The 26,601-nt window shown below is 46.1% G+C and overlaps 1 long non-coding RNA gene across 1 annotated transcript in view; it reads right to left on the minus strand.

The window, feature by feature from the left end:
* Window positions 1–370: 370 nt before the first annotated feature.
* Window positions 371–26,601, minus strand: part of LOC135057980 (uncharacterized) — an 85,496-nt gene continuing 59,265 nt past the window's right edge. Inside the window, exon 3 of the long non-coding RNA XR_010244505.1 lies at window positions 371–2,416. This is a non-coding gene — a long non-coding RNA (uncharacterized LOC135057980). The remainder of the gene's footprint in view (window positions 2,417–26,601) is intronic.

Raw genomic sequence — 26,601 nt, forward strand, 5'->3', positions numbered from 1 at the left:
CAAAATCGTTTCCCACTGTATAATAATAATAATATGCGTACTTTGCTATTGTGTACACAATGGGGTAATCGAGAAAGAGAGAAACACGATTTTTTCATGTGTTAGTTTGTCTAAATCTCCATTAGAGAAAAGTGGCCAAAAAAAGGCTGATTTACTTCAAATAAACAGTGAAAGCACTTAAACCAATCTTTTCTCATGATCCTTCAAGGGGGTGGAATGTAAGCCTTCTGAGATGTAAACCTATTCTAGCATTGTTGGATTTGTTTAACACTCTCGGTTCTGAAAAACTGGTTTATTCCTTTCAAATCAGTAAGTTATCATTCATAGTTCAGGAAAAAATTGCTTTTAATATGGAACAAAAACTTGGAACATATTTTTTTCAATGTATTTTAGTAGAGCATAACCAGGACTGTTAAATTCTTTTTGTCAACTCTTTTCGTTTGTTATAAAGCATGATTTCTATCATTGGTCCTGACAAGTTTCTGTCATAGCCTTAAGCTGGGTACACACTCAGATTTACACTCTCTTTCTCAGAATGATTATCTGATCACTGTGCACCCTGTACACACTGATCTATTTTTAGCTCAGTGTATGCACTTTCATCAAGGGGATCAGGAGGTCAGATATCGCAATTTTTAAGCAGGGCAAAAAATTCTGACCCCCGATCTAACCATTGCAGTAGCACTTGTAGTCGTTTATTGGCTAATGCCAGGGCCGTAGAGACCTTTCCTGGGCCCCGGTAAAGCAGGGGGTATGGCCTAATCCCAGTGGTGTGGCCACACCCCCTTTAAAAAAAAACCAACTACAATAAATCGATGTTTAAGAAGCACTGACCTGTACAGGGGGGAACCGTGTACCCTTCAGTGAGGGTCAGAGCCAGGTAGGGGGGAGGGTGTGATCAGTGTGTAATCACTTTCCAACATGACAGACAGATGATACAAGCTGCGCTGTGAGCCCACTAGGCTGCTGGCAGCTGAAAGATAAAAGAAAAGGGGTGGGGGGGCACCGACCCGGGCCCACCCAATTAGTACACCCCCCGCTCGGCACCACTGGCTATTGCTGCTGCATATACACCGATATGATTATTGCATAGGTGTGCACTCAGCTTTAGTATTTAACCCTATACACGAAACACATTAGAAGGATGATTCAGAATTGGAAGCAAATTGAACTTACATTGCCCAAAACAGGCATACATGGAAAAAGCGCATAGATTTTGCCCATATGCAGAGCTTTACGCAACTGCATCTGTAGCACGTGCACCTGTTTTTTTTACTAGTCATCATAATGAGCATGCACGTGCATCTTCCTATACTAGTTGCAAATCATAACTGTTCTCCTAGCCCCCACTGAACTTTGCCTATATAAGAATAACTTAGAACATCCAAGATCTGCCTTTAGAATTGTACGTGTGATAGAAATGCATGTAACATTCCATTTCCTGTACTTGCGTGTGCATATTTTATGTTAATTCATGCAAGATTCACTCCACAAACAGGTATATATTAAACTCTCTAGCAGCCCCTGAATGGAATGGGATTGTTGGGTCGACCCTATTTAGGTCGATACTCATTAGGTTGACCACTATTGGTCAACAGGCACTAGGTTGACACCTAGAAAAGGACGACATGGTCATCAGGTCGACATGGAAAAAGGTCGACATGAGTTTATTTATTTTTTGGTGTCATTTTCTTCGTAAAGTGCCTGGGAAACCCAATTAGTGCACCGTGTCCCCTCGCATGGCTCACTCCGTTCCCCATGCTTCCGACAAGGTGCCTCGCTCTGCTACCACTACGCTCGGCACAGGTCATTATTCCCGATCGTAGACCGTGTGGATCGTAAAGTATGCAAAAGTTTTAAAAAAATAAAAAAAGTGTGAAAAAATCATGTTGACCTTTTCATGTGTCAACCTATGGCCCACGTCGACATAATACCCATTTCGACCTAATTCATGTCAACCAATAGTGGACCACCTATTGACTGTCGACCTAAGTGAGGTCGACCTAAGGACCATATCTCAATCTCAATACACCTACTCTAGTTTTTACACCATTGCATCTGGATGGTCCTCCGATTGCATACACACAACTCACGACTCGTGGAAGACACCTACAGTATGCAAAGTAGAAGAGCCGCTAGGTGAGAGGACTGGTGGAAAAATCATAGGAATCAGATTTTCAATTTTAGGAGATTTTGGAGCCTAGTTACCAGTATTGCCCTTGCATAGGTAATTAGGAGCTATTTTTATCACAAAACACTTTTCATCAAATAAACAATTTTGTTTTTTTCAGACGACTGGCCTGGAGCAATAAGAAGTGCTACTTCATCTCTGCCGAGTCTCCATCATCATCCTCAGGAGGCAGCCTTCTTGCCAGCTGGTACATGAAAGTCCAGATTCCAGCATTCAGTGTTTGTGCTAGAAAAATAAATAACAGCTTTTTAACATTACAAAACATGTAGTGGTAGATATATATACAGGTTGAGTATCCCTTATCCAAAATGCTTAGGACCAGGAGTATTTTGGATATTGGATTATTCCGTATTTTGGAATAATTGCATACCATAATGAGATATCATGGCGATGGGACCTAAATCTAAGCACAGAATGCATTTATGTTACATATACACCTTATACACACAGCCTGAAGGTCATTTTAGACAATATTTTTAATAACTTTGTGCATTAAACAAAGTGTGTGTACATTCACACAGTTTATTTATGTTTCATATTCACCTTATACACACAGCCTGAAGGTAATTTAATACAATAGTTTTAATAATTTTGTGTATTAAATAGAGATGAGCGGGTTCGGTTCCTCGGAATCCGAACCCGCCCGAACTTCAGCTTTTTTTACACGGATCCGAGCGACTCGGATCTTCCCGCCTTGCTCGGTTAACCCGAGCGCGCCCGAACGTCATCATGACGCTGTCGGATTCTCGCGAGGCTCGGATTCTATCGCGAGACTCGGATTCTATATAAGGAGCCGCGCGTCGCCGCCATTTTCACACGTGCATTGAGATTGATAGGGAGAGGACGTGGCTGGCGTCCTCTCCATTTAGATTAGAAGAGAGAGAGTGAGATTGAGACAGAGACACTTGATTTACTGGAGCTTAGGAGTACTAGAGAGTGCAGAGTTTACTAGTGACTGACCACTGACCAGTGACCACCAGTGCAGTTTTATTTAATATAATCCGTTCTCTGCCTGAAAAAAACGATACACAGTGACTCAGTCACATACCATATCTGTGCTCAGCCCAGTGTGCTGCATCATCTATGTATAATATCTGACTGTGCTCACACAGCTTAATTGTGGGGGAGACTGGGGAGCAGTTATAGGTTATAGCAGGAGCCAGGAGTACATATTATTAAAATTAAACAGTGCACACTTTTGCTGCAGGAGTGCCACTGCCAGTGTGACTGACCAGTGACCTGACCACACTGACCACCAGTATAGTATACTATATTGTGATTGCCTGAAAAAGTTAAACACTCGTCGTGTGACTTGTGTGGTGTTTTTTTATTCTATAAAAAACTCATTCTGCTGACAGACAGTGTCCAGCAGGTCCGTCATTATATAATATATACCTGTCCGGCTGCAGTAGTGATATATATATATTTTTTATATCATTATTTATCATCCAGTCGCAGCAGACACAGTACGGTAGTTCACGGCTGTAGCTACCTCTGTGTCGGCACTCGGCAGTCCATCCATAATTGTATACCACCTACCCGTGGTTTTTTTTTTTTTTCTTCTTTATACATACTACATCTCATTATCATCCAGTCTATATTAGCAGCAGACACAGTACAGTACGGTAGTCCACGGCTGTAGCTACCTCTGTGTCGGCACTCGGCAGTCCATCCATAATTGTATACCACCTACCCGTGGTTTTTTTTTCTTCTTTATACATACTACATCTCATTATCATCCAGTCTATATTAGCAGCAGACACAGTACAGTACGGTAGTCCACGGCTGTAGCTACCTCTGTGTCGGCACTCGGCAGTCCATCCATAATTGTATACCACCTACCCGTGGTTTTTTTTTCTTTCTTCTTTATACATACTACATCTCATTATCAACCAGTCTATATTAGCAGCAGACACAGTACAGTACGGTAGTCCACGGCTGTAGCTACCTCTGTGTCGGCACTCGGCAGTCCGTCCATAATTGTATACCACCTACCCGTGGGTTTTTTTTCTTTCTTCTTTATACATACTACATCTCATTATCATCCAGTCTATATTAGCAGCAGACACAGTACAGTACGGTAGTCCACGGCTGTAGCTACCTCTGTGTCGGCACTCGGCAGTCCATCCATAATTGTATACCACCTACCCGTGGTTTTTTTTTCTTCTTTATACATACTACATCTCATTATCATCCAGTCTATATTAGCAGCAGACACAGTACAGTACGGTAGTCCACGGCTGTAGCTACCTCTGTGTCGGCACTCGGCAGTCCATCCATAATTGTATACCACCTACCCGTGGTTTTTTTTTCTTTCTTCTTTATACATACTACATCTCATTATCATCCAGTCTATATTAGCAGCAGACACAGTACAGTACGGTAGTCCACGGCTGTAGCTACCTCTGTGTCGGCACTCGGCAGTCCGTCCATAATTGTATACCACCTACCCGTGGTTTTTTTTTCTTTCTTCTTTATACATACATACTACATCTCATTATCAACCAGTCTATATTAGCAGCAGACACAGTACAGTACGGTAGTCCACGGCTGTAGCTACCTCTGTGTCCGCACTCGGCAGTCCATCCATAATTGTATACCACCTACCCGTGGGTTTTTTTTTCTTCTTTATACATACTACATCTCATTATCATCCAGTCTATATTAGCAGCAGACACAGTACAGTACGGTAGTCCACGGCTGTAGCTACCTCTGTGTCGGCACTCGGCAGTCCGTCCATAATTTTATACCACCTACCCGTGGTTTTTCTTTCTTTCTTCTTTATACATACATACTACATCTCATTATCAACCAGTCTATATTAGCAGCAGACACAGTACAGTACGGTAGTCCACGGCTGTAGCTACCTCTGTGTCGGCACTCGGCAGTCCATCCATAATTGTATACCACCTACCCGTGGTTTTTTTTTCTTTCTTCTTTATACATACTACATCTCATTATCATCCAGTCTATATTAGCAGCAGACACAGTACAGTACGGTAGTCCACGGCTGTAGCTACCTCTGTGTCGGCACTCGGCAGTCCGTCCATAATTGTATACCACCTACCCGTGGTTTTTTTTTCTTCTTTATACATACTACATCTCATTATCATCCAGTCTATATTAGCAGCAGACACAGTACAGTACGGTAGTCCACGGCTGTAGCTACCTCTGTGTCGGCACTCGGCAGTCCATCCATAATTGTATACCACCTACCCGTGGTTTTTTTTTCTTTCTTCTTTATACATACTACATCTCATTATCAACCAGTCTATATTAGCAGCAGACACAGTACAGTACGGTAGTCCACGGCTGTAGCTACCTCTGTGTCGGCACTCGGCAGTCCGTCCATAATTGTATACCACCTACCCGTGGGTTTTTTTTCTTTCTTCTTTATACATACTACATCTCATTATCATCCAGTCTATATTAGCAGCAGACACAGTACAGTACGGTAGTCCACGGCTGTAGCTACCTCTGTGTCGGCACTCGGCAGTCCATCCATAATTGTATACCACCTACCCGTGGTTTTTTTTTCTTCTTTATACATACTACATCTCATTATCATCCAGTCTATATTAGCAGCAGACACAGTACAGTACGGTAGTCCACGGCTGTAGCTACCTCTGTGTCGGCACTCGGCAGTCCATCCATAATTGTATACCACCTACCCGTGGTTTTTTTTTCTTTCTTCTTTATACATACTACATCTCATTATCATCCAGTCTATATTAGCAGCAGACACAGTACAGTACGGTAGTCCACGGCTGTAGCTACCTCTGTGTCGGCACTCGGCAGTCCGTCCATAATTGTATACCACCTACCCGTGGTTTTTTTTTCTTTCTTCTTTATACATACATACTACATCTCATTATCAACCAGTCTATATTAGCAGCAGACACAGTACAGTACGGTAGTCCACGGCTGTAGCTACCTCTGTGTCCGCACTCGGCAGTCCATCCATAATTGTATACCACCTACCCGTGGGTTTTTTTTTCTTCTTTATACATACTACATCTCATTATCATCCAGTCTATATTAGCAGCAGACACAGTACAGTACGGTAGTCCACGGCTGTAGCTACCTCTGTGTCGGCACTCGGCAGTCCGTCCATAATTTTATACCACCTACCCGTGGTTTTTCTTTCTTTCTTCTTTATACATACATACTACATCTCATTATCAACCAGTCTATATTAGCAGCAGACACAGTACAGTACGGTAGTCCACGGCTGTAGCTACCTCTGTGTCGGCACTCGGCAGTCCATCCATAATTGTATACCACCTACCCGTGGTTTTTTTTTCTTTCTTCTTTATACATACTACATCTCATTATCATCCAGTCTATATTAGCAGCAGACACAGTACAGTACGGTAGTCCACGGCTGTAGCTACCTCTGTGTCGGCACTCGGCAGTCCGTCCATAATTGTATACCACCTACCCGTGGTTTTTTTTTCTTTCTTCTTTATACATACATACTACATCTCATTATCAACCAGTCTATATTAGCAGCAGACACAGTACAGTACGGTAGTCCACGGCTGTAGCTACCTCTGTGTCGGCACTCGGCAGTCCATCCATAATTGTATACCACCTACCCGTGGTTTTTTTTTTCTTCTTTATACATACTACATCTCATTATCATCCAGTCTATATTAGCAGCAGACACAGTACAGTACGGTAGTCCACGGCTGTAGCTACCTCTGTGTCGGCACTCGGCAGTCCGTCCATAATTGTATACCACCTACCCGTGGTTTTTTTTTCTTTCTTCTTTATACATACATACTACATCTCATTATCAACCAGTCTATATTAGCAGCAGACACAGTACAGTACGGTAGTCCACGGCTGTAGCTACCTCTGTGTCGGCACTCGGCAGTCCATCCATAATTGTATACTAGTATCCATCCATCTCCATTGTTTACCTGAGGTGCCTTTTAGTTGTGCCTATTAAAATATGGAGAACAAAAATGTTGAGGTTCCAAAATTAGGGAAAGATCAAGATCCACTTCCACCTCGTGCTGAAGCTGCTGCCACTAGTCATGGCCGAGACGATGAAATGCCAGCAACGTCGTTTGCCAAGGCCGATGCCCAATGTCATAGTACAGAGCATGTCAAATCCAAAACACCAAATATCAGAAAAAAAAGGACTCCAAAACCTAAAATAAAATTGTCGGAGGAGAAGCGTAAACTTGCCAATATGCCATTTACCACACGGAGTGGCAAGGAACGGCTGAGGCCCTGGCCTATGTTCATGGCTAGTGGTTCAGCTTCACATGAGGATGGAAGCACTCAGCCTCTCGCTAGAAAAATGAAAAGACTCAAGCTGGAAAAAGCACAGCAAAGAACTGTGCGTTCTTCGAAATCCCAAATCCACAAGGAGAGTCCAATTGTGTCGGTTGCGATGCCTGACCTTCCCAACACTGGACGTGAAGAGCATGCGCCTTCCACCATTTGCACGCCCCCTGCAAGTGCTGGAAGGAGCACCCGCAGTCCAGTTCCTGATAGTCAGATTGAAGATGTCAGTGTTGAAGTACACCAGGATGAGGAGGATATGGGTGTTGCTGGCGCTGGGGAGGAAATTGACCAGGAGGATTCTGATGGTGAGGTGGTTTGTTTAAGTCAGGCACCCGGGGAGACACCTGTTGTCCGTGGGAGGAATATGGCCATTGACATCCCTGGTGAAAATACCAAAAAAATCAGCTCTTCGGTGTGGAAGTATTTCACCAGAAATGCGGACAACATTTGTCAAGCCGTGTGTTCCCTTTGTCAAGCTGTAATAAGTAGGGGTAAGGACGTTAACCACCTCGGAACATCCTCCCTTATACGTCACCTGCAGCGCATTCATAAAAAGTCAGTGACAAGTTCAAAAACTTTGGCCGACAGCGGAAGCAGTCCACTGACCAGTAAATCCCTTCCTCTTGTAACCAAGCTCACGCAAACCACCCCACCAACTCCCTCAGTGTCAATTTCCTCCTTCCCCAGGAATGCCAATAGTCCTGCAGGCCATGTCACTGGCAATTCTGATGATTCCTCTCCTGCCTGGGATTCCTCCGATGCATCCTTGCGTGTAACGCCTACTGCTGCTGGCGCTGCTGTTGTTGCTGCTGGGAGTCGATGGTCATCCCAGAAGGGAAGTCGTAAGCCCACTTGTACTACTTCCAGTAAGCAATTGACTGTTCAACAGTCCTTTGCGAGGAAGATGAAATATCACAGCAGTCATCCTGCTGCAAAGCGGATAACTGAGGCCTTGACAACTATGTTGGTGTTAGACGTGCGTCCGGTATCCGCCGTTAGTTCACAGGGAACTAGACAATTTATTGAGGCAGTGTGCCCCCGTTACCAAATACCATCTAGGTTCCACTTCTCTAGGCAGGCGATACCGAGAATGTACACGGACGTCAGAAAAAGACTCACCAGTGTCCTAAAAAATGCAGTTGTACCCAATGTCCACTTAACCACGGACATGTGGACAAGTGGAGCAGGGCAGGGTCAGGACTATATACCTGTGACAGCCCACTGGCTAGATGTATGGACTCCCGCTGCAAGAACAGCAGCGGCGGCACCAGTAGCAGCATCTCGCAAACGCCAACTCTTTCCTAGGCAGGCTACGCTTTGTATCACCGGTTTCCAGAATACGCACACAGCTGAAAACCTCTTACGGCAACTGAGGAAGATCATCGCGGAATGGCTTACCCCAATTGGACTCTCCTGTGGATTTGTGGCATCGGACAACGCCAGCAATATTGTGTGTGCATTAAATATGGGCAAATTCCAGCACGTCCCATGTTTTGCACATACCTTGAATTTGGTGGTGCAGAATTTTTAAAAAAACGACAGGGGCGTGCAAGAGATGCTGTCGGTGGCCAGAAGAATTGCGGGACACTTTCGGCGTACAGGCACCACGTACAGAAGACTGGAGCACCACCAAAAACTACTGAACCTGCCCTGCCATCATCTGAAGCAAGAAGTGGTAACGAGGTGGAATTCAACCCTCTATATGCTTCAGAGGTTGGAGGAGCAGCAAAAGGCCATTCAAGCCTATACAATTGAGCACGATATAGGAGGTGGAATGCACCTGTCTCAAGCGCAGTGGAGAATGATTTCAACGTTGTGCAAGGTTCTGATGCCCTTTGAACTTGCCACACGTGAAGTCAGTTCAGACACTGCCAGCCTGAGTCAGGTCATTCCCCTCATCAGGCTTTTGCAGAAGAAGCTGGAGACATTGAAGGAGGAGCTAACACGGAGCGATTCCGCTAGGCATGTGGGACTTGTGGATGGAGCCCTTAATTCGCTTAACAAGGATTCACGGGTGGTCAATCTGTTGAAATCAGAGCACTACATTTTGGCCACCGTGCTCGATCCTAGATTTAAAGCCTACCTTGGATCTCTCTTTCCGGCAGACACAAGTCTGCTGGGGTTGAAAGACCTGCTGGTGAGAAAATTGTCAAGTCAAGCGGAACGCGACCTGTCAACATCTCCTCCTTCACATTCTCCCGCAACTGGGGGTGCGAGGAAAAGGCTCAGAATTCCGAGCCCACCCGCTGGCGGTGATGCAGGGCAGTCTGGAGCGACTGCTGATGCTGACATCTGGTCCGGACTGAAGGACCTGACAACGATTACGGATACGGACATGTCGTCTACTGGCACTGCATATGATTCTCTCCCCATTGAAAGAATGGTGGAGGATTATATGAGTGACCGCATCCAAGTAGGCACGTCACACAGTCCGTACTTATACTGGCAGGAAAAAGAGGCAATTTGGAGGCCCTTGCACAAACTGGCTTTATTCTACCTAAGTTGCCCTCCCACAAGTGTGTACTCCGAAAGAGTGTTTAGTGCCGCCGCTCACCTTGTCAGCAATCGGCGTACGAGGTTACATCCAGAAAATGTGGAGAAGATGATGTTCATTAAAATGAATTATAATAAATTCCTCCGCGGAGACATTGACCAGCAGCAATTGCCTCCACAAAGTACACAGGGAGCTGAGATGGTGGATTCCAGTGGGGACGAATTGATAATCTGTGAGGAGGGGGATGTACACGGTGATATATCGGAGGATGATGATGAGGTGGACATCTTGCCTCTGTAGAGCCAGTTTGTGCAAGGAGAGATTAATTGCTTCTTTTTTGGGGGGGGTCCAAACCAACCCGTCATATCAGTCACAGTCGTGTGGCAGACCCTGTCACTGAAATGATGGGTTGGTTAAAGTGTGCATGTCCTGTTTTGTTTATACAACATAAGGGTGGGTGGGAGGGCCCAAGGACAATTCCATCTTGCACCTTTTTTCTTTTATTTTTCTTTGCGTCATGTGCTGTTTGGGGAGGGTTTTTTGGAAGGGACATCCTGCGTGACACTGCAGTGCCACTCCTAGATGGGCCCGGTGTTTGTGTCGGCCACTAGGGTCGCTTATCTTACTCACACAGTCAGCTACCTCATTGCGCCTCTTTTTTTCTTTGCGTCATGTGCTGTTTGGGGAGGGTTTTTTGGAAGGGACATCCTGCGTGACACTGCAGTGCCACTCCTAGATGGGCCCGGTGTTTGTGTCGGCCACTAGGGTCGCTTATCTTACTCACACAGTCAGCTACCTCATTGCGCCTCTTTTTTTCTTTGCGTCATTTGCTGTTTGGGGAGGGCTTTTTGGAAGGGACATCCTGCGTGACACTGCAGTGCCACTCCTAGATGGGCCCGGTGTTTGTGTCGGCCACTAGGGTCGCTAATCTTACTCACACAGTCAGCTACCTCATTGCGCCTCTTTTTTTCTTTGCGTCATGTGCTGTTTGGGGAGGGTTTTTTGGAAGGGACATCCTGCGTGACACTGCAGTGCCACTCCTAGATGGGCCCGGTGTTTGTGTCGGCCACTAGGGTCGCTTATCTTACTCACACAGTCAGCTACCTCATTGCGCCTCTTTTTTTCTTTGCGTCATGTGCTGTTTGGGGAGGGTTTTTTGGAAGGGACATCCTGCGTGACACTGCAGTGCCACTCCTAGATGGGCCCGGTGTTTGTGTCGGCCACTAGGGTCGCTTATCTTACTCACACAGCTACCTCATTGCGCCTCTTTTTTTCTTTGCGTCATGTGCTGTTTGGGGAGGGTTTTTTGGAAGGGACATCCTGCGTGACACTGCAGTGCCACTCCTAGATGGGCCCGGTGTTTGTGTCGGCCACTAGGGTCGCTTATCTTACTCACACAGCGACCTCGGTGCAAATTTTAGGACTAAAAATAATATTGTGAGGTGTGAGGTATTCAGAATAGACTGAAAATGAGTGGAAATTATGGTTTTTGAGGTTAATAATACTTTGGGATCAAAATGACCCCCAAATTCTATGATTTAAGCTGTTTTTTAGGGTTTTTTGAAAAAAACACCCGAATCCAAAACACACCCGAATCCGACAAAAAAAATTCGGTGAGGTTTTGCCAAAACGCGGTCGAACCCATAACACGGCCGCGGAACCGAACCCAAAACCAAAACACAAAACCCGAAAAATTTCCGGCGCTCATCTCTAGTATTAAACAAAGTCTGTGTACATTGAGCCATCAGAAAACAAAGGTTTCACTATTTCACTCTCACTAAAAAAATTCTGTATTTCGGAATATTCCGTATTTTGGAATATTTGGATATGGGATACTCAACCTGTAATATTATATTTACCATTCACTCCACTCTGAGCAAAATTATTATACAGGTTGAGTATCCCTTATCCAAAATGCTTGGGACCAGAGGAATTTTGGATATGGGATTTTTCCGTATTTTGGAATAATTGCATACCATGATGAGATATTATGGTGATGAGACCTAAATCTAAGCACAGAATGCATTTATGTTTCATATACACCTCATACACACAGCCTGAAGGTCATTTTAGACAATATTTTTTATAACTTTGTGCATTAAACAAAGTGTGTGTACAATCACACAATTCATTTATGTTTCATATACACCTTATACACACAGCCTGAAGGTCATTTAATACAATATTTTTAATAACTTTGAGTATTAAACAAAGTTTGTGTACATTGAGCCATCAAAAAACAAAGGTTTCACTATCTCAGTCTCACTGAAAAAAGTCCGTATTTCGGAATATTCCGTATTTCGGAATATTTGGATATGGGATACTCAACCTGTATAGGGTGAAGCAAAATAAGCCATTAAATAGGAAAAATGTCCCTATCATCATAGGCGGATCCAGGGAGGGGGGGGGGGGGGGGGGGGGGGCACTCGGGCCCTGTCGTTTCTGACTTCTTTTTTTCAAAAGGAGAACAGCAGCAGCACTACTGCTATTTCCGTCAGTCCGATTTGATAAAAGAGCTGCCAGGCACTAGGACCCGCCGTGGCTTTAACAGCAAGTCCGTGTGGTAACCAATGGGGAGGCTGGAGCTGCAGCTCCTGCCTCCCCATGCTCACACCGCAACCTACCTCCCCCACTGCCAGCCGGTCAGAGTCCAGCCCAGGTGCGGGGTCAAATGCCAGCATTAAGACTTGCTTATGACGGCTCAGAAGGCTTCATTAGCCCTCACTGCACCAATATTCCTTATTCCTATTCATCCACTGGTCACACTGGTCTTAAAACATTAACTGTAGCATGGAGCATAATATTACACCTCCCTCCCTTCCCTCCGATCTCGTACTGTCAGTCACCTGTCTGCTTGCACAATGACTGCAGGAGGAAGAGCTGGTGATTTGTCTCAATACTGGGGGAGATTTATCAAAGCTTGCATAGAAAGAAAGTGCAGAGAGATAAAGTATCATCCAAAAGCACAGCCTGTAACATGACAGTTAGGAGCTGAATGGTTGGTACTTTATCTCTTTCCAAGCTTTGATAAATCTCCCCCACTGTGTCTGGCAGGGGGCGGAGCAGGAGACAAGAGGGCTTATGTAATAACCTGCTAGTCTGTGTGATGGGAAGTAGTTATGTGACCGGCGATCGGGAGACCGTCTGTCCCTATACCAACGCCGGGATCCCGACCACTTAACCGCCTGACAGTCGGCATGCCGACTGACAGGGACTATTCCCACTCGTGGGTGTCCACGACAACTATAGAGTGGGAATAGAACCTATGGCGAGCACAGCGAGCCACTGAGCCCGCTGCGCGGCGAGCACAGCGAGCCCGCAAGGGGCATCGTTGTGCTCGCGCCCCTCCCCAGCTAGCAATCTAAAGCTCAGGATCCCAGCATCGATATGTTGACCGGTGCGGCGGCGGGATCCCAAACGCCGGTAACCTGTGTGATGTGGTCTCTGGAGAGTCTGCCGATATTTTTAAAGTGTCAGTCATGTAAAAGGCAATGACTAGAACCTTCATCTTACAGACTATTACATAAGCCCCAAGGGAAGAACCCCATCTCTCCTGCCCTTAGAATGCTGCTGCCTGACACTCAATTCTCACTTTACATCAGGAGAGCAATGGTCCTGCCTATAATTGTGAAGTGTTATAATAATAACGCACCATAAAAGACATACATAGCAGTCTGTGGTCTGCAAAATCATGTGGGCACTGTTGTTTTAGATGGGAAAATGACACATCGTAAAGTACTGCTCAGCTTTTTAATTACATTTTATTGATGCAAAAGAAGAAATATGGCAGCTTAACTTCACTAGAATAACAGTTACATTAAGGAAAAAAAACCTTTATGAATAACTCTTTTTTGCAAAGGTTATTCTTTGGCCAGTTGACCTGTACTATGTGCTTCCTCAGGGTAGAAATGAGAAAACAATTTGAATAGGGAAGTATTTGAATTTTTGAGGTTTCCTCTTTGTGATGTGAAGTGCTAATCCACCCCCTTGGGACAATCATATCTATCCAGGTGATGTGCAGAGGGCGGTTGTGGGTAAATTCTTTTACGAGAAGATGGTGAGATGCCAGTGGGATTCCTGAGGATAGTCACGTACATAAGTTTTTGTGCCAAGGCCAATTTATGTTTAATTTATACCCTTGAATCTCTAAATACAAAAAACTTAGCACATGCCCTACAGAGACACACAGGGCTGTGACAAAATACCTGTATATGAACACTGACCCTATATTCCATGTTTACTTTTACAACTCATAACTGGATTCACTTTTTTGCCTACTGAACATCAAATTAAATGCAGCTGTAATATGCTGTCTACAGTATACCCATATACTAATCACTAAGCCGTTCTACCACTGCCGTAGAGAAGCATTTATTGCTGTGAACCCTGCATGGTGGTTACAAGATAAGTGTAAAGTTCATACTATCTTTTGACAGATCTCATATTAGTTCAAGCATTTTAAAATGATTTCCAGGGACAACTGCTATGCATCTGGTGTGTCTAAGCATGCCATAAGTTGTATTACATTGTGTCTAGCTATAACTTTATATACAATATGCCCTATGATGGTTGTTTACTGAATTAGGTAATGTAATTTTTCTCTGTTAACACTCCATCCCATTACAATTAATTTTAAATATAAAAGGTTATAGAAATAGTGGTATTTCTCTAACATCCTAGTGGATACTGGGGAACTGTACTTTAGTACCATGGGGTATAGATCGGGTCCACTGGAGCCTGGCACTTTAAAAACCTTTAGAGTGTGTATGTGTGTTCTGGCTCCTCTCCTCTATGCCCCTCCTACCAGACTCAGTTTAGAAAAATATGCCTAAGGAGCCGGGTGCATTTCTTTGGAGCTCCAGAGAGTTTCCTTTATTTTTTTATTTTAGTAATTTATTTTCAGGTAGTACTGGTTGGCAGCCAGGCTACCTGTTTCGAGGGACTAAAGGTGGGTACATACTAGTAGATATATCTGCAGATCAATTGATCTGCAGATATATCTATGGACGGATCGGGCAGTGTGCTGTGCATACACACTGCCCGATCTGTCGGGGACTGACGTCATGAACTGGGCCGGCATGTACACACGCCCGCCCAGTTCAGCTGTCAATCACCGCCGCCCGCCGTAGCAGCCGATGCGATATGTCTGTGAACGACGGAGTTCACAGACGTATCGGCCGTACACACTGGCCGACGGTCCCGCGATATATCAGCCGTTCAAGAGAACGGCCGATATATCGACCAGTGTGTACGGGCCTTTAGAGGGGGGACTGAACCAACCTCCTGAGGGTTAATGGTTTGTAATCCCAGCTGCAGGCCCGGCGCTACCCGCTCAGCAAAGGGATGCAGTGCAGGGAGGTGCTCTCCCTGCTCTGCATCCCCGCGGCTGCGCCTCGGCCCCCTGCTGCTTTTGACATTTGACAGGCAGCGGCGTCGGCAGCTTGAAGCTATCCCCTGCCCCCTTGCAGTGTCCTGGGCTCTGGCCGGAAAGGAGGCGGAGCTAAATGGCACAGAGGGGTGGAGCTACTTGGGACCAGAGTGAAGAGGACAGAAACTGCTATGAATCCAGCCAGCCAGATGGTATGTTGAAGGAGCGTGAGTGAGAAAGTGTGTGTGTATGTGTATCTACAGTATGTGTGTGTATGTATATGTGTGTGTGTGTGTGTGTGTGTGTGTGTGTGTGTGTGTGTGTGTGTGTATCTATGCGCACAACCACATAGAGCTTTGTACCCGTACATCGCGCATGCACATTGCGGGTCATACGCATGCGCAGAAATGCAGTTTTTTCACCTGATCGCTGCTCTGCGAAAATCGGCAGCGAGCGATCAACTCGGAATGACCCCCATTGTTTCATAATTCACATTAGGTCCTGCTCCAATGAAGCATACAGACTAATACCCCTTTCACACCGCACAAATAACCAGGTATATTGCTGGGTTGATGTCCAGTGTAAAATGGGTAAGTCCCGAATATCCACGTCAGTTGCAGTTTGAACAGGTTGCCAGGTCGATGTGACCCAGCATCTGTTCACAGTATAGGAAGATGCGGCGCTAGAGGGACAGGTGGTGCTTGGAGATGATCTGATCTCCAGGCGCTTCCTCCGCACACAAGTCTGAAAGGGTTCTCAAACCGGGTTGCACCCAGGAAGTACCCGTGTACAAGTCCTGGGTGCAACCTGGTTTTACGATGTGAAAGCAATATAAATTATCGACAGCAGTATGCTCCTGGTCTGCAAGATTAAATCGGACTGTAAGGAGGAAATACATGAAAGAACAAACAAGCTCCACACAGATCATGCTGTGGTTGTCAGTGTTACCAATAATGAAAACATAGAAGAGTTTTAACAGCTATGCCTTGGTTAGTCATTTGGCACAGTGCACCGGGTTAATACCGAGTTATTTATGCAGTGTGAAAAGGGTATGTGTGAGCTGGTACTGTGTATACGACAGTACGACAGGGCGTTTTTGAGTGTCAACTAACCGTTTTCTGGGAGTGGTAGGGAAAACGCAGGCGTGATCAGGTCTGACGTCAATTCCGGGACCTCCGACGCTAGAATCATCACACAGGATAAGTAACTACAGGGCTTGTCTTGTTTTGCACTAAATTTTTTTGTACCGCTCGGTACATCACCCAGGGATGGAGGGGACAGCCTCGGGCTTCACCCCTGGTCCTTGGGTGCCTGGAGGGGGGGACCCCTTGATTTAAGGGGTCTCCACTCCTCCAGGGAACCCTGGCCAGGGGTGACTAGTTGGGGGGGTAATGCCACGGCTGCAGGGACCTATATAAAAATGTCCCCCGGCTGTGGCATTATCTCTCTGGCTAGTGGAGCCCGGTGCTGGTTTAAAAAATATGGGGGAGCCCTACATCCTTTGTCCCCCATATTTTTTGAACCAGGACCGGACGCAGAGCCCGGTGCTGGTTGTATAAATATGGGGGGACCCTATGCATTTTTCCTCCTGTATTTTTACAACTAGGGCCAACTCAAAGAGCCCGAGGCTGGTTATACATAGGAGGGGGGATCCCACGCAATTTTATTTCCTACTTTTAACTCTTTAAACACTACTCATAATGTACACAATGAAGCCCTGCACGGATTTCAGTGATCCGGCTGGGCTTTATTGTGTTATGTCCGGCAGTGTTTTACTCATCACTCCCCTAAAACACGTGCTGACAATACGAATCACATCGACATCGGAAAATACGAAACAAGAAAACTCGGCAGCTTAGTAAATTACTGAAAATGGATTAAAAAAGTTGCAGTAAAATACGTTCCTTTAAAAAAATCGAAAAGAAAACCCCATGAAATCGACACAAACACGAATATTAGTAAATAAACCCCCAAGTGTCACTGGTGCTCACTACATAAGAAACATAAATATGTAATTGTAAGTAAGAGGTATATAAGTATGGATAAAATACTCAATATAGTCCTTATAGGTATCCGGACTTCAGTGTTCCTGGTCCCTTAGTAGTGGTCTTCAGAGCTATGTTTTTCCTCGGATGTCGATGAAACAGTGTAGAAGGCGCAGTGGTGAATGAGTCCGATTAAAGATATACCCTTTATATGCGGAATACGCACAACCATTGTGTGAGTACAGTACCACATTCTTTCATTCCAGTAAGGTGTTAATTAGACTAGTGTACACAAAACTGGTCTACCATTCACTTTAAAAGACATACTACACTATGTACTTTTTTTCTTTATTCTTCTGTATATGGAAAAACATGTCTCTGCAGACCACTCCTAATGGACCAAGAATAGACCAGTCCAGACACCTATAAGGACTATATTGAGTATTTTATCCATACTTATATACCTCTTTCTTACAATTACATATTAATATTTCCAGGAACGTTTTAAGGGGGTCATTCCGACCCGTTTGCTGCTGTGCGAATGGGTCAGAAATGCGCATGCGCGGCAGCCGCAATGCACACGCGCGCCATTGCCCAGCGACAGCCGGCGACAGCAACAACCAGAAGAAAGTGATTGCTAGCGCGATCGCAAGAAGGTTGACAGCGGGGAGGCGTTCTGGGGCGTGGAATTCCAAACGAAGGCGTGTCCAGGCGTTTGGAGGGCGGTTGTCTGATGTCAATTCCGGCACCTTCATCGCTGGATCCATCGCACAGGGTAAGTAACTGCAGGGCTAGTCTTGTTCTGCACAAAACTTTTTTAGCATAGCAGGGCTGCACAAGCGATTGCAGCCCTGCTATGCTAAAATACACTCCCCCATAGATGGAGTCTAGTTGATTGCACGAGCAGCAAAAAGTTGCTACGTGCGATCAACTCGGAATGACGTCGTGGGCCCCCTCCTCTCCGGCAGCAGAAGACTCTGGCATAATGCGCTGCTCTCTGGGAACATGGCGTCTGTGCCTTGCTCCCGGGATCATCTCCAGTGCGCATGCGCAAACTACTCGGAAATGGTCGCAGCTGCCATTTTCCGAGTGATGTTTATCCACAGTGCTGGGCCGCCGTTGCGAGGTGCCGGAGGGGTAAGTATAATATATGGGTGCAATGTGTGCAGTGTGGGCCCCCTTGGACCCAGGGGTCAGTGTGCCCAGCAGATGTGGCACCCATTATCTTCTATAATCTCAGCTATATATCTACTGTATTTCTGCAAAGGGATAAATAATAACATAGGGGGTAATTCAGACCTGATTGCTGGGCAGCGAGTTTTGCTGCCCTGCGATTGGATAGTCACCGATGACAGGGGGAGTGTATTTTAGCTGTACAAGTGTGCGATCCAGTGGCGAATTTCCCATTAGGTACTTGAGGCACGTGCCTAGGGGCGGCACTTGGATGGTTCTGTTGGTATTGTCAGCCCAAAAAGTAACAGTAACTGCAAAATATATCCACTGTATTGTACCATATGCCATTTTGAATTGAGAGTAAACAGGTAGGACATGCACATACTGTCCCTGTAAGCTGTCCTACTTAGTAAATATGTATATTATAATATGTCATAGTTAGTGTTTTTTTATTATTCTATTAAATTACCTATCATCAAATGAGGGCTTATAACAAATCAATAAAATAATAAAATTAGATAGATAGGGGCCATTACTGTTGTGCCTAGGGGCGCCCTCACCCCTAATCCGCCCCTGGTGCGATCGCATGTGTAGCAGAGCTGCACAAACTGATTTTGTGCAGTCTCTGCATAGCCCAGGACTTAGCCGCTGTGATCACTTCAGCCTGTCCAGGACCGGAATTGACGTCAGACACCCTCCCTTACAACGCTTGGACACGCCTGCATTTTCCAGACACTCCTTTAAAACGGTCAGTAGCCACCCACAAATGCCCTCTTCCTTTCAATCTCCTTGTGATCGCCGGTGCATTCGGAATTTTCGTACCATCCCATCACTGGCCGTCGATACCCGTTGCTGCGGCCCATTGCGCCTGCGCATTGCGGTGCATACGCATGCGCAGTTCAGATCTGATCGCAGTCTGTGAGAAAACGCAGCCTAGCCATCAGGTCTGAATTGGCCCCATAGAGACGATGCGTTGTGGAAGAATTTCACTGGAATCACCGCCTAACTTTTATCAGAGTCTTCAGTGTACTTAGAAATTTAAATTAAAAAAAAATATTTTTATGCTTTGAAGATATCTTACTAAAGGGCGTATTTATTATAAGATTCTACACCTGATAATTAAAATCTCATATCACTGCTTATCACAGCAATATGAAATAAAGCATTGATAGGGGATGCAGTCAAGATGCTGGTTGTCGGGATCCTGGCAGTCGGAATACCGGCGCAGCAATCCAGATACCCATCAGATTGGCAATGCCAGAATCCCGTCAGGGTCAGGAGACCGACGCGGGAATCCCAACAGCCTGCATCCTGACTGTAAGTATAGTGGGCGGGTTAGGGCCGGGGGGTGGTGGTGGTGGTTATGTTTAGGCACCACCCTGGGGGGTTAGGGTTAGGCTGTTGGGAGGGGGGGGTTAGCTTTAGGCACTAAGGGGGAGGGTTGGGGTTAGGCAGCGGGAAAGAGGGGTTAGGTTTAGACACTACCTGTGGGAGGTAAGGGTCAGGCACTAAGGGGGGAGGTTAGGGTTAGGCTGCAGAAAGGGAGGGTTTGGTGGTAGGGAAGAGTGGGGAACAGTCTTATCTCCTGTCAGGTCTGACTTGTGAGAGGGCGCCGGCGAGTGGAACAAAGCTGGGGAAGAAGAGACCTCAGGAGGATGGGAGCAAGGATGATGGTTACTATAGTTATAGGGACTTGAAAACACAACCTGTGGAAGACTGGGTTTTGATGTAGCTGCTGCAGGAAATGACGGACTGCTGTATTCTGGTACTGGGTGAATGAGACTTGGAAGAACTACCGCCAAAGACTCGAAATGGAACTTGAAAACACAAACTGCTGAGGACTAAAGCTTAATAAGTGTAAAGGGGGGTACTCACGGAGCGATATTCTAAGCAATCTGACTAGATTGCTTAGAATATCGGCATGATCGCTCCGTGTGTAGCCCCCTCGACGATAGCGATGCGCGGCCCCGCACATCGCTATCGCTGCTGCTAGATTGGCCTGCATGGGTGAAATGCCCGCTGGGTGAAATGAGCGGCCCCCCGTCTCCCCCCTGCATCGCTCAGCACAGATCGCGCTGTGCTGAGCGGCAGGAGAGATGTGTGCTGAGCGGTTCGCTCAGCACACATCTCTCCTGCATCGGCCCGTGGGTACTGGGCTTAACTTAAAAGCACAAACTGATGAAGACTGAAGCTGGATTAGGTGGAACTTTAAAACACGGACTCTTGCAGACTGATGTTAAACAGGTGAAACTTGAAAACATGAACTGCTGAAGACTGATTCTAGAAGAGGTGAAACTTGAAAACACAGACTGCTAAAGGACTGGATACTGTGACTTGGTAACAGGAACTGCACTAACAGACTGTGGAGCAGGACCAGGTTCCATGATAGCCAGGACGTGGCTGCAGAACTCGAGGATCAGACTGTAGAGAAGATTACGCTGGAGAAAGGCTGGAACTGGAAAATACTGAAACCGGGCTGGAACAAGTATGCTGGAACTGGATTGGAACAGCTGAACACTGAGACCAGGCTGGAACCAGTATGCTGAGACCTGCTGGAGCGGGTATAGAGACAGTGGGTGCTAGGCTGTCACAGCACAGGAGTCCATAGGCGAGTCGTTCCCAGAGAGAATACCTGCAGATCTGACAACAAAGCACTGACCTCAGAAATTGCTTTTGCAAGCTCTTTATACCCCTGGCTGACTGTGGATTGGCTGGGAGTGTCATATGATCACAGACTGGCTTCCAGTTGGTGTTAGACTGATCACCTGATTCAAACTGTCAGGATTGTGTCCATCTACAATTCTGGAAAAAAAACTCTGGTGTGGAATACATTACATTAAATTGCGACAATACCACCATAAGAACTCTGCGGTTCCGGTCTAGCAATTCCAGCTGGACATTAACTCTGCAATAATTAGGAGTCTGCAAGCTCCACAGCCAGAGAATCCTCAGGTGCATAATCAGTCAGCAGCTTGGAATACAAACACATGCTGTAGCTTGGAAGCTGATGTCTGCATGGAGCTTAGCAAGACTGAGAGAAATCCTGAAAACACTGCAGGACAGGAGGTAAGGCACTAGTACATGGATGAAATAGGTCAGGTTAGTACGCGGATGAAATAGGTCAGGATCATGACACAGTGGCGTGCGGTGAGGTCAGTGGCTGGTGAGGCATGTCCGCTACCAGCACTATAGCTGGCGCCAGAGCTCGCTACTGTACTGCCACCCACGCCAGCTGCCAATGCCTGCTAAAGTCACCGCCAGCTACAGCTAATTCCCAGTCCGATGCTGCCGCCAATGCCTGTTAAGTCTTGGCAGCAGAGATGCCCGGGGTTAAGGACAGCAGCGGAGAGTCTGCCTGGAAGTATGGAAGCGGGATTACAGCTGCAGGCCCCTTATACCCCGGCACATAGGCAGTAATCACCCCCCTCTCCCCTTACACCCCGGCACACATGCAGTAATTACCCCCCCTCGTTTATACCCTGGCACACACACAGTATACACCCCCCTCCCCTTATACCCTGGCACACACACAGTATGCACCCCCCTCCCCTTATACCCTGGCGCACACACAGTATACACCCCCCTCCCCTTATACCCTGGCGCACACACAGTATACACTCCCCTCCCCTTATACCCTGGAACACACACAGTATACACCCCCCTCCCCTTATACCCTGGCGCACACACAGTATACACCCCCCTCCCCTTATACCCCGAAACACACACAGTATACACCCCCTCCCCTTACACCTGGCATACACGCAGTAATTACACCCCCCCCCCCCCTTATACCCTGGCACACACGTAGCAACACCAACCACCCTTCCTCCCCTTATACCCCAGCACATAGCCACATATCCCTTTATACCCCAGCACATAGCCACATATCCCCTTATACCCCAGCACATAGCCACATATCCCTTTATACCCCAACACATAGCCACATATCCCTTTATACCCCAGCACATAGCCACATATCCCTTTATACCCCAGCACATAGCCACATATCCCCTTATACCCCAGCACATAGCCACATATCCCTTTAAACCCCAGCACATAGCCACATGGTAATCTCCCCCCACCCAACCCCTTTCCCCCCCTGGTCATGGAGCAATTGCCCCCCCCCCCCTTCCTTCACAGTGCGCACTTCTCCATGCTGAGCGCTGCTGTGTACAGACCATGGGTTGCCCGGAGCACTGAAACACAGAGCGCAGGGCAGCCCATGGTCAATACACAGAACGTTCAGCACGGTCACCACGAGATGAGGTCGGCTGGCTCTCTGGCTGCGCTGCTAGTACAGCGGCGGGGCGGAGCAGCCGATGATAGTGGAGGCTCATGAGTACTGCATGTACTTAAAGCATGAGTAAAGCATATACTTATGACACTTTGTGTCATAAGTATCTTCTGTGTATTACTGTAATCATTAATGACAGGGGAAGCACTGCCTCCCCTGCCTCCCCTGACTGCACGTCCCTGTCATGACACCTCCCCCATGCTGGGATTTACACTATTGGGATGCTGGCAACGGTATTCTAACTGCCGGCATCCCGTCAGCCAGGATATCATACTGCATCCATTGCTAGAATGTTCTTTTAAACCATCTGCAAAGACAGGAGCTCCGAAAGGAGAATATACCTAAGGTGTGCAAGAAGGGAAGTGATTACTTCATATTTGTGGATACCCCGCGAAAAATGAGTGTTTTGAGGGATATCCCACAAATATTGATTAGTAAATAGGCCCCATAGTGTACCTGAGAATATAACCGTTGTTTTGATTGTATTCATTTTCAGACATTTATAAAGTGTAAATACATGATATAACAAGAATCATTGCAGTAATATATAAATTAAAGTATAAAACCATACATAACAAATAAGAGCTAAAGGATTATAAATATGTTCAATGTGATATATTTAAATGCACAGTAGGCTAACAAGAATGTAGATTAAGGTTATGTGGGTGGAAAGGACAAGTGGATAAGTGTGTAGGGATAAATTGGGACCTCTATTGGTCTAGAACAGTGGTTCTCAAACTCGGTCCTCGGGACCCCACACAGTCCATGTTTTGCAGGTGACCCGGCAAGTGCACAGGTGTATTAATTACTCACTGACACATTTTAAAAGGTCCACAGGTGGAGCTAATTATTTCACTTGTGATTCTGTGAGGAGACCTGAAAAACATGCACCGTGTGGGGTCCTGAGGACCGAGTTTGAGAACCTGTGTTCTAGAACAGAGGTTCTCAAACTCGGTCCTCAGGACCCCACACAGTGCATGTTTTGCAGGTAACCCAGTAAGTGCACAGGTGTATTAATTACTCACTGACACATTTTAAAAGGTCCACAGGTGGAGCTAATTATGTTACTTGTGATTCTGTGAGGAGACCTGCAAAACATGCACTGTGTGGGGTCCTGAGGACCGAGTTTGAGAACCTGTGGTCTAGAACATAGGTTCTCAAACTCAGTCCTCAGGACCCCACACAGTGCACGTTTTGCTGGTAACCCAGCAGGTGCACAGGTGAATTAATTACTCACTGACACAATTTTAAAGGTCCACAGGTGGAGTCAATTATTTCACTTGTCATTCTGTGAGGAGACCTGCAAAACATGCACTGTGTGGGGTCCTGAGGACCGAGTTTGAAAACCTGTGGTTTATAAGACACTGTAGATTATACTAGTGCATTTGTCCTAAAGAGGGAAAATATATTTCTATATTTTGTTACTGGAAATTTTTATATTGAAAAAATAAACCCACAGGTACCAAGGTTAGAACAAAATAGTGTATGTATTACTGAGGCTGACGGAAATGTTTTTTTATGGTGGCCAAGTGGCAGATTTTGGTGAAGACCATTTACAAAGAGGCATCTGGCCTGGCCATTTTCAATGGGTTGCTTAGAAGCAACTGGCTGCGTTAATAATCTGAATTGCTATTGTATCTACATTTCATTCTGTTTGAAGCTTCAAGAGGAAAGACTATAGATCCCTACTTAGTGTTGGAGATAGTGGCTACTTTACTTAGGAGGTATGAGAGCCCATCCCAAAAAGCCACTATTTTTGGACAGGTTCACCATACAGGTATATGGAGAAAGGTACCTATATCAATGGAAGATATTCAACATTAATAGGAGGGGAGAAAAATATTTTATAGCCTAGTTGGGACAGGTAACATCTATAATATACTTTGTATGCACTTCTTAATGTGATTGGATATACTATGGAAAATGTAAAAACCCTTTCTCATAGAAAAGACTTAGGGGTAAATTTACTAAGATTCGTATTTTCCCGTTTCAGGTCAAAGTTCAATCACGAATGACATCGAAAGTGTAAAACTGCAACTTTTTGAATTTGTTACGATGGATTTACTAAGCTGTCGTATTCGGGTTTTTCTTTTCTTCCGATGTCGATGTCATTCGTGTTTTTTTTGTGTTTTTTACGGCAGTGATTAGCAAAACACTGCCGACTTTTTTACAATTAATCTCGTCCGGATCTGTGTGATCCGTGCTGGGGTTCTATTTTTTTTTTTTTTTTAATTAAACACTGTAAAATTTAAAAAAAAAATTGCGTGGGGTCCCCCCTCCTAAGCATAACCAGCCTCGGGCTCTTTGAGCCGATCCTGGTTGCCGAAATATGGGGAAAAAAATGACAGGGGTTCCCCCATATGTAAGCAACCAGCATCGGGCTCTGCGCCTGGTCCTGGTCCCAAAAATACGGGGGACAAAAAGAGTAGGGGTCCCCCGTATTTTTAAAACCAGCACCGGGCTCCACTAGCTGGACAGATAATGCCACAGCCGGGGGTCACTTTTATATAGTGCCCTGCGGCCGTGGCATCAAAAATCCAACTAGTCACTCCTGGCCGGGGTACCCTGGGGGAGTGGGGACCCCTTCAATCAAGGGGTCCCCCCCCCCAGCCACCCAAGGGCCAGGGGTGAAGCCCGAGGCTGCCCCCCCCCATCCAATGGGCTGCGGATGGGGAGGCTGATAGCCTTTGTTGTAAAAGAAAAGATATTGTTTTTAGTAGCAGTACTACAAGGCCCAGCAAGACTCCCCCGCATGCTGGTACTTGGAGAACCACAAGTACCAGCATGCGACGGAAAAACGGGCCCGCTGGTACCTGTAGTACTACTACTAAAAAAATACCCAAAAAAAGACAAGACACACACACCGTGAAAGTATAATTTTATTACATACATACACACATACATACATACTTACCTTAAGTTCCCACGCAGGTCGGTCCTCTTCTCCAGTAGAATCCAAGGGGTACCTGTTGAAGAAATTATACTCACGAGATCCAGGGGTCCAGGCTCCTCGGGAAATCCAGGGGTAATCCACGTACTTGAAAAAAATAACAAAACGGTGTCCCGACCACGAACTGAAAGGGGACCCATGTTTGCACATGGGTCACCTTTCCACGAATGCCAGAAACCCACTTTGACTTCTGTCTAAGTGGGTTTCTTCAGCCAATCAGGGAGCGCCACGTTGTAGCACTCTCCTGATCAGCTGTGTGCTCCTGTCCTCACTGACAGGCAGCACACGGCAGTGTTACAATGTAGCGCCTATGCGCTACATTGTAACCAATGATGGGAACTTTCTGCCCTGCGGTTGACCTAAAGTGACGTCACCGCTGAGCAGAAAGTTCCCATCATTGGTTACAATGTAGCGCATAGGCGCTACATTGTAACACTGCCGTGTGCTGCCTGTCAGTGAGGACAGGAGCACACAGCTGATCAGGAGAGTGCTACAACGTGGCGCTCCCTGATTGGCTGAAGAAACCCACTTAGACAGAAGTCAAAGTGGGTTTCTGGCATTCGTGGAAAGGTGACCCATGTGCAAACATGGGTCCCCTTTCAGTTCGTGGTTGGGACACCGTTTTGTTATTTTTTTCAAGTACGTGGATTACCCCTGGATTTCCCGAGGAGCCTGGACCCCTGGATCTCGTGAGTATAATTTCTTCAACAGGTACCCCTTGGATTCTACTGGAGAAGAGGACCGACCTGCGTGGGAACTTAAGGTAAGTATGTATGTATGTGTGTATGTATGTATGTAATAAAATTATACTTTCACGGTGTGTGTGTGTCTTGTCTTTTTTTGGGTAT

The sequence above is a fragment of the Pseudophryne corroboree genome, chromosome 3 (assembly GCF_028390025.1).
Source record: "Pseudophryne corroboree isolate aPseCor3 chromosome 3, aPseCor3.hap2, whole genome shotgun sequence".
Classification (NCBI taxonomy): Eukaryota; Metazoa; Chordata; class Amphibia; order Anura; family Myobatrachidae; genus Pseudophryne; species Pseudophryne corroboree.